We start from the raw sequence: 15,848 nt of genomic DNA on the forward strand, positions 1-15,848 counted from the left end.
CTTTAAAAAAACAATATACCTGAAAAATTAACCTTTTCTTTTTTTCTCAGTTTATAAAAATATCTGCACCAAAACTATTCATTTCCACACACACACACAAAAAAAGAACGAATGTTTGCTTTTGGTGAGAATGATCCGACCCAGCGTTACAATGATCCGACAATTATACAATTTCTCTAGATATGAAATATCCCTATACAGGTATATGGTAACCATGAGTATTCCTGATTGATTGTTGCTGGATATACAGTCCATGGGTCACTAATTCAAAATCAAAACAATTCTTCTCAAATTCCCTTGAATGACCAAAATTGCCAATATAGTCATATTGTGGTCATGATAGAAATTATGAGTTGTTGTCACTTCATCTTGAAGTTCAGAAATACCATTATGAACATAAATATAAACAGAATTTTCGGTCAATTTTTTAAATGATGAAATAGTGAAAATAAACCAAAAAAGGAAATGAAGTCTCTCAGCATACAACTGAAAAATACAGCACTGTACAATTTAGTCTCTATTAGTCAGCAATAACAATTTAATCTCTGGATTGTAAAGCAAGCAAGCCTTAAGGGCCATTCACACAATAATAACTATAAAGATAACAATAACTATATTAGCGCCCATACTAGCAGACAATAACGCTGCAGTTTTGTCGTCTGTGATATATGCTAATTATTTCACAAAGAGATATTTAGTTGAGTTGGCAAATCCAGTTATTATTTTCCCCAAATGTGCATGATATTAATATTCTACCTTGTTCTCTGTGGACTGAGAACGACCGTTGAGACAAAGACAATCAAGAGACATTTTGCCAATACACAATGCCATTGCAACAATGATAATTATACGATTGCTCACTCAAAAACACTCTCATATGTTCTTGCTTTGCAAGGCCGAGCCGAAGACACTGAGAAACTGAGAGAGGCAGGAAAGCAGCCGTCACGTGAAAAGTCTGAATGGAGGGATTTGAGTGCCCACATCATCATGACATCAGAGCATGAAGAGACGTTTACAGGATTTTTGAGCATGAGGAACATGCGAGAGGTCTGAGAATTTACAAATACTCAACTCCAGAGGCATTTAACAGCCAGCAACATCAAAAATAAAAATGTCCAGTGCAGGGAAAAGAGACAATGAGAGAGAGAAAAGGATGATGGAGAAGAGAAGCACGCAACCCACTTACTGTACAGCACCACTGCTGCAGGGGCCTTCAAAGGAAACTCTGCCCTGATATGAAAATCCATAATCCAAACAGTAATGAGAGAGAGAGAGAGAGAGAGAGAGAGAGAGAGAGAGAGAGAGAGAGAGAGAGAGAGAGAGAGAGAGAGAGAGAGAGAGAGAGAGAGAGAGAGAGAGAGAGAGAGAGAGAGAATGAAAGAGAGTCGCTGTCTTTTCTGACAAGAATGCGAAGCCTCGCGGGAGGAGAGACTGTCGTGTCAGATAATTGTCTGAACAAAACAAAATATTCAGAAAGAAGAAAGTACAACGCTAGTGTAATATAAATAGCCGACCGTCCTTGTTCACACTTGCACTGAGTTAAGACTTTTATCAAGAATGTCTAGTGCTGATGTCTTAAGCATAGTAAAATGCTCATACATAGGGTTAGTGATTTGAAGAAACCCCTAACTCTAAGTATTACACTTTGGCAAGATGAGAATGATTTCTCAAATTTTGCAGATTGTTAAGTATTATTTTTCTATGCAATTTTAACTCATGGATAATAAAACAAAAAACAAAACAAATCCCTAGGGGGGAGCTGTATACTGTAAGGGCCACTTAACACCCAAGCAACCGCATAGCAACATGCTTCCATTTACATTTAGAAATAGCTTTGGCCAGTAAGCAATCACCTAGTGCACCATAGAAACCTTTCAGAACTCCCTAAAATTAGACCAATTAGGACGCTCCTGAAGCACCCTAGCAACTGGTGGTTCTGAGTACATTTTAGCACATATTGAACATCTCTGTAACCACATAGCAACCGCTTGACAATTACCCACAACAGAAAATGTCAAAGTCTATTTTACAATCTGAACACTTAAGGGAGTGATAATGATGGACAGATCCCTAACACGAATGAAAGAATGTAAATACCCTCCTCCTCCTTGACACATCACCATTTCATATATTACTGCTTCACCAATAGCATAATATTTTATTGTTTTTAGCATTCAGCAGCAATAGCTCAGTGTAGGACTGAATCTCCAGGGACAGGCATAACGCTGGGAAGAATTTGTTTTATCTAGGAAAAGGTGCAGTGAGATTTGTTAGCACGGTTAAGGGGAAATGTGGTTTCACATGGATGGATGGATGGATGGATGGATGGATGGATGGATGGATGGATGGATGGATGGATGGATGGATGGATGGATGGATGGATGGATGGATGGATGGATGGATGGATGGATGGATGGATGGATGGATGGATGGATGGATGGATAGACAGATTAACAGAATGATGGATGGATGGATCAGAACGATGGATGATTGATCAACAGAGAGATGACAGAGAGATAGACAGATTTAAAGAACGATGGATGGATGGATGGATGGATGGATGGATGGATGGATGGATGGATGGATGGATGGATGGATGGATGGATGGATCAACAGAGATAGACAGATTGACAGAACAATGGATGGATGGATGGATGGACAGAGAGATAGACAGATTAACAGAATGATGAATGGATGGATCAGAACGATGGATGATGGATCAACAGACAGATGACAGAGAGATAGACACTAGCAGAACGATGGATGGATGGATGGATGGATGGATGGATGGATGGATGGATGGATGGATGGATGGATGGATCAACAGAGAGATGACAGAGAGATAGAAACTAGCAGAACGATGGATGGATGGATGGATGGATCAACAGAGAGATAGACAGATTAACAGAATGATGAATGGATGGATCAGAACGATGGATGATGGATCAACAGAGAGATGACAGAGAGATAGACAGAACAATGGATGGATGGATGGATGGATGGATGGATGGATGGATGGATGGATGGATGGATCAACAGTGATAGACAGATTGACAGAACAATGGATGGATGGATGGACAGAGAGATAGACAGATTAACAGAATGATGAATGGATGGATCATAACGATGGATGATGGATCAACAGAGAGATGACAGAGAGATAGACAGATTGACAGAACAATGGATGGATGGATGGATGGATGGATGGATGGATGGATGGATGGATGGATGGATGGATAAGAATGATGGATGGATCAACAGAGAGATAGACACTAGCAGAACGACTGATGGATGGATGGATGATGGTCAGATGATAGATAGATAGATAGATAGATAGATAGATAGATAGATAGATAGATAGATAGATAGATAGATAGATAGATAGATAGATAGATAGATAGATAGATAGATAGATAGATAGATAGATAGATAGTTAGATAGTTAGATAGATAGATAGATAGACTCATTTGCACTAAGCATCACTGTATGATGTCATCGTTAAGCTGTCAGCTCTAGCGTGTTCTATGATGTATTTGTCTCAATGAAACGCACTACTGCAGCATGTCTGTCTGTACGCCGAAAGTCAACGCATCACCGTAATCCATCAAACCACAGGCGGCGTGCACATGCGCCTGTCTTCCTAATCCATGCAGTCTACAGGGACACACAGCAACGGAGCCTGTCTCTCTTCCCCTATCAGCCTCTTCCACCCCATCTCTCCTGGCACTCATTTACTCGTTAGCCGACTCCCACCTCTTCCTTCCTCAGTAGTGAGCAAGCAGCTCTTTAATTCCCATCTCTTCAGCAGGACGTACGCTGTCACCTCAGCACTAACAGAACACTGTGCCAAAAGCGTGTACGTGTGCTTGGTATGTTTTGGATGGTATCTTGCAAATGTGCTAAATCAAGTGTGAAGCTTTACAGTGCGTGTTAGAGAAAGAGAGAGAGGCTCTGGTCAGCAAGAGCAACATTTGTGCGTGTCAACCTAATAAAATCACTGCGGAGAGGGCTTTTTCCTGCAAGGTATTGTGTGTTTGAGTGTGTTTAAATACGCAGCTAAGTGTTTATCTCATGGCCAGAACACATTCTGCCAGCATGTCAGTCTTTCCCTTTGCAAATACTCATGAGGTATGCGACGCTGGACCATAAAACGAGATGCATGGGTATACATTGTGTGGGTCAAAATTATTGCTTTTTCTTTTTGGCCAAAAATCATTAGGCTATTAAGTAAAGATTATGTTCCATGAAGATACTTTGTAAATTTCATACTGTAAATATATCAAAAATGTATTATTATTAGTAAAATGCTACTAATGACTTTACTTAGACAACTTTAAAGGCCTTTTTTTGCACCTTCAGATTCCAGATTTTCAGATAGTTGCATCTCTGCCATATTGTCCAATCCTAACAGATACAATCCTTATTTATTTATCAGCTTTCAGATGATATATAAATCTCAATTTAAAAAAAAAATCTACCCTTATGACTGGTTTTGTGGTCCAGGGTCACATAAATGAGGTTGCTTTGAACAAAAACATCAATAAATGTATTCAACAAACCACAGACCAGATACAGTTAACACAGCAGCAAAACAAGGACCAGCATCAATATTAGGAAGGTGTCATAATGTTATTCCTGATCGGAGAAATTCAATATGGACTTAAAAAAGTACAATATACCTCTCTTCACTCCAAAAAATGATTCAGGCCCTTCATAGATAAGACACGTTTAAATAATGTTTACTTTACCTAATTACATTAAGTTTTGTCGAAATGTGTTCAATCAGCCTAATATATTTAAAACTGAAGTTTACTTAATGTGTTAAAACAAATACATTTTTATTTGCAAGGGACTGCGCTAGGAGAGAAAACGTATGGAATAAAGTGTTATTTTATGTGTTTTTCAGTAAAGGTAAAGATGTTATAAGTTTATGTTAGTGTTTAATCTTCAGTTATGTTGGACATTGAGGAGTTTCTGTAGGCTGTGGACACATATACATATACGTATATATATACAAATTCATTGGGTGGAATTCCTGCTCTCAAGTCAATATTTTTAGTTTGTCCAATGAGTTAATTTTGCATTTTATTTTTAAAAATATGCTTGTTGTTATTTACATTTTTTAAAGGCAAATTAAATTGTTAACAGTGTTCACCTAACATAATAAACTTTTATAAATTTAACATAAAAATTAGGTAAACAGCACATATAAATATTATGTAACAGTGACAAATTCAAATGGTTTATTTACCCAAAGAAATTGTGCCAGTTTTACTTGAATTTCCTGCTCTCAATTCAATATTTTTAGTTTGTCCAATGAGTTAATTTTGCATTTTATTTTTGAGAATATGCTTGTTGTTATTTACATTTTTTAAAGGCAAATTAAACTGATAACAGTGTTCACCTAACATAATAAACCTTTATAAATTTAACATAACATAATTAAGTTAATGCCACATATAAATATTATGTAACAGTGACAAATTCAAATGGTTTGTATTTACTCAAAAAAATTGTGCCAGTTTTACTTGAATTTTTTTGTTCATATAACTAAATTGTTATTTGTAAAAAATGCTCAATATAATTGTGTGCAACCACTTACCACATATTTTCAACAAGTCATTTTTTAAGTGTAAGAACCTACATTTCTAGAACATAAAGGGATCATATTTTATAATACTAAGAAAACACGCTGCACTTTCAGATCTCAATTCTTCCTCATCAGTCCAGAAAGAGCATTTATACCTATTCTTTTACTGTCTCCAATTTAAAATATTCAAGTTACTGATCACATCTACATTTTTCAGTTGGCCGAATTGAATTTCTGTGAATTAAATTGCATCAATACACGGGAAACTGAAAAATTTAGATGTGATCAGTCACTAGAAAATTTTCATTTGGAGCCATTATTTTATTTTTTTACAGTGTATGGTTATTTCTTCCGATATGACATCGGCACCATCTTTTTCCTAAATCAAGGACCCTGAAAATTTCAGTCTGAACAACAAATGATCATGTCACAATATGATGTATAGCTTTACAAAAAAGCCAATATTTAGGAATGGAGCTGCTAAATAACTGTACTTCACATGACAGCAAACCTGCAAGCAGTGTGTGATCTGGAGAAAGACTTCAGTGGTGTTACTCATTTCATCACCTTAGGGAGTGTTTCTTAAAGGCACAGCATCAAAAACGGACGGTTTAAATCTAAAGGTCAAAGAGACGGATTAAATTGATCGAGAAAAACTCCCACTGCAAACCCTAACACTCAAAATAATTCATTGGTTTGAGTAGGGCAAACTTAAATTGAACGAATTGTTTCAAACAAATACATTTTTATGAGTTTTTAGAACTTTCTTTTTTCTTTTTCATCTAAAATGTTTCCTTTAATTTAGGTTCATTTAAATGTAACTGAAACTCAGCATGCCATTTCCCAGCCTGCTTTGCCATAAAACTGGAAAGGGAGAGTAAACTGAGGGTTATATCATGGTTTTTGTTTAGATTAATGTTGAGTGGGAGATTTAGTAGTGTTTAATGTTTTCTATTTGCCAATTTAGAAGAAATTCTGTTATGTTGGGTTTTGTGGGGTTTTGTCATGGTGGCGAGTGGAGCATGAGCTTAGTTTGAGAACAGCTGTTAAATTATCTATATTGCTTTACACATTCAGCAATATGTTAATCAAAGCGTTGTGCTACATTAACATAACATTTAGTGAATTAGCAAATAATTGTTATGTTTTCGTTTTAAGTTAAATGCGTATGGCTTACTCTATTGCTTCAAGTTAAGATAAAAAATTCACAGTACAAAATTAAAATCTGCTAGTTCTGCTTACTTCTGAATTTCTTAATTTAAAAATATGGGGTAACATGGTAACTGATCACCTCAAATTTTTTTAGTTTTGCCATTTTATTCGGGTTTACAGAGCATTATAAGTAAATATTAGGTCTACATGTTTGAATGAAACTGAAGTTGCAATCTTTTCTTTCCTAATGTGACGTACACTGATCAGGCAATACATTATGACCACCTTCCTAATATTGTGCTGTTCCCTTTTTTGTTGCCAAAACAGCCCTTACCCATCGAGGCATGGACCCCACTAGACCTCTGAAGGTGTGCTGTGGTGTCTGGCATCCTTTAAAGGGTTAGTTCACCCAAAAATGAAAATTATTTAATTAATTACTCACCCTGATGTCAATGGACACCCGTAAGACATTGTTCATCTTCGGAACACAAATGAAGATATTTTAGTTGAAAGCTGAGAAAGGCTTCAGAAAGGCCTCCATTGGCATTCAGTACATTTCCACTCACAAGACCCATAAAGGCACTAAAAACATCGATACAACGTCCATCTCACTACAGTGGCTGTACAATAATTTTACAATGCGATGAAAATAGTTATTGTGCGCACAAAAATCAAAATAACGACTTTATCCACCAAGTTATTGACGTGAACTCGACGCATGCGCGAGAATATGACGCAGATCCACCGTTCAGATACATGACCCGGAAGAGGAGGAGCGCCGCTATCACGTGAGTTCACGGGCCTCCATGGATCAGACTTTGATGTTCAGCCCATCCCACAGACGCTCAATTGGATTGAGATCTGGGGAATTTGGAGGCCAATTCAACACCTCAGACTTGATGTTGTGCTCATCAAACCATTACTGAACCATTTTTGCTTTGTGGCAGGCTCATTATAAACTGCGAGGCACTCTGTATTCTGACACCTTTCTATCAGAACCAGCATTAACTTCTTGAGCAATTTGAGCTCCAATTACTTGTCTGTTTGATCAGACCACACAGGCCAGCCTTCACTCCCCACGTGCATCAATGAGCCTTGGTCGCCCATGACCCTGTCACCGGTTCACCACTGTTCCTTCATTAGAGAACTTTTGATAGATACGGACCACCGCAACTTTAAAGGCCAAAATGTTCACTTACTACCTAATATATCCCACCCACTAACAGGTGCTGTGATAAAGAGATAATCAATAGCCCCGTTTCCACCACAGGAACTTTACCCAGGAACTAGGAACTTTGGGTGGTACTTCGTGTGTTTAGACCGCAGGAACCAGGGTAAAATTGAAGTTCCGGGTAAATATTTCCCCCTCCAAACGGCCCTGCTCGCGAGGTAGTACTTTTTCAAAGTTCAGGAACTTTCGAGGGCGGGACTTGGGCGCTGAACATGCTGATTGGTTGAGCTCACGCAGTTCAACCGGCATTTTTAAAAGTCTTTTGCGAGGTTCGTTCTGCGTTCAGTAAATATCAGTCTTGCTCTCTGTCTGGTGGCGCGCGGTCGTCTCAGCCATCTCACGTTCAATGTCCGTAATAGCTGATAATAATATACATTGTCATTTTAAATCTAGCTTTACAAGCTTTCTGAATATGCTGCAGCTGCATGCTGCTGAATCTGCATATTAGTGCTCTTTTCTGTCGTTGTTAATTACCTCTTTAGTAAACCTATACATAACCAGCAAAAGCAGCACAGCTTGAATCTCTTCCATACTCGTTATTCATTTTTTTTCACCATGTAAACGACCTGACCGATTACTTTTAAGTGTGTGTCCTTACATGACGTGACGGCGCGCGCCGCGCTCATGTTGACAAGAGAGGAAAGTACATTTTTCTGAGGGGTAAACTTTTTATTTCGTAAGTTATGAAGATAATGTTGGAGTAATGACACAGCGTATATTGCCCCGGGCAGTTTTTACTTTAACTGCGCCTGACAGAATTTTTTTTTTTCTGAGATGATTATTACACTTTACAACAAATAGCTATAAATAATACTGTATTAGTCCTGGTGGCCGTTAAGAGTTGCTATGGCTACAGTAAACACACTCCAGCTGCTGGAGAAAACTGCGTTGACATTTTTGGTGCGGCAGACAAACTGCATGTGACAAAATGATTGCGATTGAAAGTCATCACATGTAAACACCAGATCGGTTAAGATAACGTCTCATGTAAACAGTTCACTAAATCTTTCAATCGGTACACTTAAAAATGATTACATGTCCTTCACTGATTTGGAGGAGCAGTCGCGCGCAGTCCTACATCACCGGACTAATTTGCCTAATCTTCTCGGAACTTTATCGCGGTCGAAACGCAGACAGCTGCAGGTCTGGGGGGGAGAAAAGTTCCTGTAAAAAAGTTCCTGGTACAAATTGTTCCGGGTAATTTTGGTGGAAACGGGGCTAATGTTATTCACTTCACCTGTTATGTCTAGTTGGTGTATATCCATGTTTTTTTGCACTAATGTGTTTTATCATTGCTTTGGTTGTTAGGTTTAGTAACTTGCCAATTTGTGACATTGGGAGTACATTTTCTATGCAAAATACTCAAAACTGAACAATATCTATTGAAAGATGTTTCTAAGTAAAGCATACACTTTAAATGTGGTTTAATTCAGTGTCATATTGTTTATTATATTGTTATAAAAGTTATTGCAAAGGAAACTTCAAATAAGTAGAAATTACTCAACAACCTTTTACAGGACAAGTTAAAGTTACTTATTTTCTTTGTTAATAGGCTTCCCTAAAGACCTTATATCCATTTTCCAAAAGACAACTATATGCTTAGCTTCCGAGTCTTTTCTTGTCCAGTCTTTTATGTCTCTCTCTCTCTCTCTCTTTCAAACACTCAACCCTTCTCTCCTCTGGGTCTCATCTAAATCTTCTTCCAACATCAGCTTTTGAAGCTTCATTGACAGAGAGACAGATGTTCATGACATCCCAACATCCGCCTGCTCCTTTTTCCTCTTTTTTGCTTCGTCATGCACACGCAACTTTTCTTTCTCTCTTTATCTCAAACACCAAACGCAAAGCATCCCATCGAGACTCAAACGCTGTTGTGATGAGTGAAGCGTTACCATCAGACGCCACGCGACTCTCAGAGGTACGAGATGTACAATCAACAAACCGTACAAATCAAACAAGAAAACACTTGCCTGGCACAGCGGAGCGGGCACTGCAAATACTTTTGTGTTTGTGTTACGGTTCTATGTTGCGATGGGCATCCATCGTGTAAAAATACACACATTGAGCTTCAAAGTCTTTAGGGATTTTGATGCATTCTGATCTAATATTAAAGTGCAGACACTCAGACAGATGTTAATGATGGCAGTCGACCAAGACTTCAATCATTCCCACATATTTGCATCTTAATGGTTTGTATTGGAAGATCTTAAAGCTGAAGTGTGTGTTTCTCATCTCTCAGTTTTAACATGCAAGCCATTTTCACACTGTGATTCCTGTTTGGATATAATCACTATTTTTACAGTTCGGTTTGTTGCCACAAGTCGTGCAGCAATAACACTCTTCACCTCATTCAGAACTTGTAATGTTTATTGTTTGACTAATATTATTTCTGCAAAGTCAACTTCACAGAAATAATGATCAAGATTACATGCACTGAGAAAAAAAGAAATAAAAACAAACAGCCTGTTTTGTCTGCTTGATTTCAATAAACTTTTAGCTTTGAGTTTGTAAATATTAAGCCAGAAACAAACTCTACACAATCAATCAATCTATCTGTCTATCTATCTATCTATCTATCTATCTATCTATCTATCTATCTATCTATCTATCTATCTATCTATCTATCTATCTATCTATCTATCTATCCATCCATCCATCCATCCATCCATCCATCCATCCATCCATCCATCATAAACCTTCAAAACATTGTTTTTGTCAAGCCAACATTTAAAGTTTGGTTTCCTAGTTTAAAGTTTATCTGCTTTTTTTATTATTCTAATTTCAGCTTATTTTATTGTACTTTCTTACAATGAAATGTTAACTGTAGCCTAGCTTGTTTGCTAGCTTAACTCAAATTTAATTCAAATTCAGAAAAGGGCTATCAATACAGATCCCTCATCAATGCTGCAATAAACATGTCAGCAGTTCAACTAACATTGAACTAATCTGCTTAACAAGATTCTCTTCATAATGTTCTCACTCGTGACTCGGTTGTCCTAAAAGGGAAAAAATACTGTACAAGACAATAGTTTTACACTAATGTCCGTTGTAGCGCCCCTTGTCGCAACATTGAGAATTACATCACGCTGACACATTTCAAGACACAACAGTGAATAAAATCAAGCTTGCTGTTTGATTTCATAGAACTTGCATAGAGTGTTGGAGGTAGGCCATTTGTTTTATAAACACTTTTGGATATACTGGTTGAAACATCCTGATAGCGATCGATAATAGAAGTGGTCTAAATATTAATAGATAAATGTCCTACCTGCCTATGAACATGTTTTTCCGTACCTCAGACATCACAGCCATCAGCTCTTCGAGGCTATGCTGAGTTGTAGACACTAGACAATCATAAAGCGCCGCAAGGCCACCTTTTACAGTCCCTCCAACAGCAAAACAACAAGCTTATGTTGTGTTTGTAACAGTAATTTATAGATGTTCGGCAACCCGTGACGTTCGGTTCACGTCCTCAGACTCGGATTTCTGTGTTTCAGTGTCAACACTATCAATGCTAAAATAAATCTGCAGCCGTCAGGTGCTACAACTACAGCTCTGTAAGCTGTTTACATTCAATCTTTTTTACAATATTATGTGCTCTGCTCAAGGTAATTTAACAGTGTCTCTCGTGATTTTGCACAGACGCCGCTGTGCCCTTTCATGTGTTTTGGAGGAGGCGTGGCTTTAGAGGCGCTCTGAATGGAGGGTTAGATTTTTGCTTTAAAAAGCTAGCCTCCGAAATTGCCTGCCTTTAAAAGTGCAAAAAAAGGATAGTAACATTTTTTTCTTCCCCATATTGTTACGCACATCTAAGTTAAACGGGTTATCAAAAAAGAAAAGATTGTGAGACGGAAACTCTGTTCTATGCATCACTTGTTGATTGTTGATGTGAAGATCTGAATGCGAGATTCCAGTAGTCGATTGTAAGAAAGGGCAGAAATTATTAGAGAAATTTGCCGCACGTCACCAGGGAGAAGTCTGGCATTTCACAACATGTCTTTCCAAACACATAAGCCTTCTTTTATCTTCAAAACACAAATTAAGACCTTTTTAAAGAAATCTGAGAGCTTTCGTAAAATTAATCTATATGAATTTAGTGGTTTAGTTCATATATTCCGAAGAGACTCGATCGCTTAGTTTAAAGGATTAAATTTGATTAACAGATTGAATTTAGACTTTTATTCATAAAAACATCATATCAACTCACAAATCAGTTTTGATAAACAGAAGCTTAAGCATGTTCGCTTGATGTGCGAGAACCAATGAGGTTCATTCTCGTGTTACACAGCACGTTTGATCTTCAGCGAGAACCAATGAGGTTTATTCTTGTGTTACGCAGCACGTTTGATCTTCAGCGAGAACCAATGAGGTTAATTCTCATGTTACGCAGCACGTTTGAGCTTCAGCGAGAACCAATGAGGTTCATTCTCGTGTTACACAGCACGTTTGATCTTCAGCGAGAACCAATGAGGTTTATTCTTGTGTTACGCAGCACGTTTGATCTTCAGCGAGAACCAATGAGGTTAATTCTCATGTTACGCAGCACGTTTGAGCTTCAGCGAGAACCAATGAGGTTCATTCTTGTGTTACGCAGCACGTTTGATCTTCAGCGAGAACCAATGAGGTTCATTCTCGTGTTACGCAGCACGTTTGAGCTTCAGCGAGAACCAATGAGGTTCATTCTCGTGTTACGCAGCACGTTTGAGCTTCAGCGAGAACCAATGAGGTTCATTCTTGTGTTACGCAGCACGCTTGAGCTTCAGCAAGAACCAATGAGGTTCATTCTTGTGTTACGCAGCACGTTTGATCTTCAGCGAGAACCAATGAGGTTCATTCTCGTGTTACGCAGCACGTTTGAGCTTCAGCGAGAACCAATGAGGTTCATTCTTGTGTTACGCAGCACGTTTGATCTTCAGCGAGAACCAATGAGGTTCATTCTCGTGTTACGCAGCACGTTTGAGCTTCAGCGAGAACCAATGAGGTTCATTCTCGTGTTACGCAGCACGTTTGATCTTCAGTGAGAACCAATGAGGTTCATTCTCGTGTTACGCAGCACGTTTGAGCTTCAGCGAGAACCAATGAGGTTCATTCTCGTGTTACGCAGCACGTTTGAGCTTCAGCGAGAACCAATGAGGTTCATTCTCGTGTTACGCAGCACGTTTGAGCTTCAGGGAGTACCATGTGGTTTGTTCTCCCAAGTCTAGCAGGTTTTGTTGAGCTTCTGTTTATGTTCGCTGATCAATGTTTATGCAAATAAAAGGCTAAATTAAATCTGTTCATCATATCATAAGTGATTGAGTCTCCATTTGGACTGAACCGCTCAATTCATATGGATTAATCTTTTTGAAGCATCAAAGTGGTAGTTGCGTAGCTGTCAATGGAGGGACAGAAAGCTCCAGATTTCATCAAATCACCTTCATACGTGTTTCAAAGATGAAGGAAAGTCTTACAGGTTTGGAACGAAATGAGGGTTAGTTATCAATGACAGAATTTTCATTTTGGGGTGAACTAAATATGAGAGCGAGAGACAACCTCTGCAGGGCTGAATTCATTCAGTCTTTCCTACTCATCCTTAAAATCAAACGATTGCTAAAGATTCAAATCCGATCTTTTGAAATCTGTGATAGTGTAGTCGAATAAAACATTCCTTCCTCGTGGATTCAAAGGGATCGTTTACCAAAAAAAAGAAATTTCTACAGTCAGTAATCACACTCATGTCGTTTCTTCTGTGGATCACAAAATATATTATTGCCTCAGTGTTTTTGTCCATGAAATGAAAGTCAAGATGTTTATTTCTTCAAAATAAGTTATTTGTTTCAACAAAGTAAAAGATGACAGATTTGTTATTTTTGAGTGGACTAACCCTTTAACTGTCATTGTGATGTATAATCCATTCGGCAAAGGAAGGACAATATATGATCAGTTGGGCAATTATGCAACCTGACAATATTTGGTAATTTATCATGGACTGTTGGTGGGTAGGTCTCTTCTTGTGTCTCTTCATCCATTCATCCCTTTCTCCACGGCTCAATTCTCTCTACACTGCTGTCATCGCCTACCTCCATATCCTTTCCTGTTCATACGCATGTTTTCCCATCTCATGTCTATAATGTTTCCATGTTGACCTCTCAAATCAAACTACTGTACACTTCCAGATATCTACTTCCACCACAAAAGCATCTTCGTTCCTTCTCCTTTTCGTCAGCTATCATTCCCAGACCTGTAAATCTCATTTTCCTGCAGAGGACTGACTTTTCCCTCTCGGACCACTTTAAGAGAGTCTTTCTCCCCGTCTGTCTCTCCAGCTGTCTCACTCTCTCTGCAGTCCGTGAAATGATGGAGAGACGGCATTCGCTCACACACTTACAGGAGTTCATATAGCTTGCACGCAGAGTCCATTACAGTGCATTAAAATCCACAGCAGCCATGCATTAAGACATGCATTTGTCTCTCTCTCTCTCTCTCTCTCTCTCTCTGCCTGTCGGTCCTTCCGACACTGTGAACACTAGAACAAAAAGTGCCTGATGAATATTGATTGTTTAAATGCAATCAGAACTGGAGCTTCAGCTTTTAGAGGGAAGAAAACATGGACACAAATCTCTCAGTCAGTGTGAAACCAGAACAATTTGCTGCTTGTTAATGAAGCAGGCGGTAAATTGTGCATGAACTGCTTCATGATGGGAATAGATGGGCATCTTCAACCCTAGAGGATAACGGTGATTCAACGCAACATACCTGCTGAGGCTGTGCTGTCTGTCCTCTCCACCCTCGGTTTATCTCTCAGTGTCTCTCAGCTGTCTTACGCAGCCTCGTCCTCCTTCATTTCTCCTGTAACACCCATCCTGATCTCTCTCTCTTTCTCTCTCTCTCTCTTTCTCTCTCTCTCAGATCCGTGTCTTCAGTTGGAATTGTCTGCTCTAGCCTTCATGGTGTGTATGTGAGAGTGTGTGTGTGTGTGTGCGTGTGTGCGCAGGTCCGCATGGCACAAACCAAGCTCATCTGATATTCATATAAACCCCCCACACCACCACCAGCCCCCCTCCTCCTCTTAAAGGTACAGTGAACCAATACACTACACATATAGGCTGAGCAGGTTCATGGATTGAACCATCATGAGGAAAGAACGGGGAGGGTTGGATCGGTGGAAGGGGGTGAAAGATAATTGCATGATTGCTACACTGCATGAACTGTAGAGCTTCAGGAAAAATTGAGAGAAGAACTGAAAGAAAGATAATGGTCATTTCTAATCAAATGATTAATGACAAATGACACAAATATTAAGAAATTAGGAATAGTAAAAAGGAACCTAAGCACATGCATATAATGAAGTATGTTTTATCTAAAAATGAGTACTTAAAATATATATTAAATAATTATATTATAATATTAGAGTTTCAATATAAAATAAAAATAATAATTTATTAAAAAAAATATTTCAACATTAATTTATAAGTATTTAAGTCCATAAATTAAATTATTAAGTATATATATATATATATATATATATATATACAAAATTCATTTGAAATATATTATAATTATAATAGTATTATATTTTAATAATATAAAAAATAGATAAAATTATATAAATAAATTTAAATAATGATATTTTGACAAAAATGAAAATTATATGTTCAAGCTAATTATAAGCTAGTGGATATAGTAAAGTATTACTTATGTAAAATATGTTTATTTTTAAATAATTCAAAACATAGAATTTTATATTAATACTAATATTTTTGCAAAGCTAAATAAATCTTTCGTTAAAATAATTTTATAAAACAATTTGTAAACATTTAAATATTAAATACTTTATATTAAATATATAAAAAATAATGTTATAATTTAAATGATAAAATAATTTAAATAGGCCTA

At 37.7% G+C, this 15,848-nt stretch overlaps 1 protein-coding gene across 4 annotated transcripts in view; it reads right to left on the bottom strand.

The window, feature by feature from the left end:
- Window positions 1–14,976, bottom strand: part of srcin1b (SRC kinase signaling inhibitor 1b) — a 79,610-nt gene extending 64,634 nt beyond the window's left edge. For all 4 annotated transcript variants that reach the window (XR_010901461.1, XM_067435315.1, XM_067435314.1 and 1 more), the window contains exon 1: window positions 14,709–14,976. The gene's annotated coding sequence lies outside the window, so the exon portion shown is untranslated. The remainder of the gene's footprint in view (window positions 1–14,708) is intronic.
- Window positions 14,977–15,848: the final 872 nt, after the last annotated feature.

This window comes from Pseudorasbora parva, chromosome 24, assembly GCF_024679245.1.
Source record: "Pseudorasbora parva isolate DD20220531a chromosome 24, ASM2467924v1, whole genome shotgun sequence".
In the NCBI taxonomy this organism is placed as follows: domain Eukaryota; kingdom Metazoa; phylum Chordata; class Actinopteri; order Cypriniformes; family Gobionidae; genus Pseudorasbora; species Pseudorasbora parva.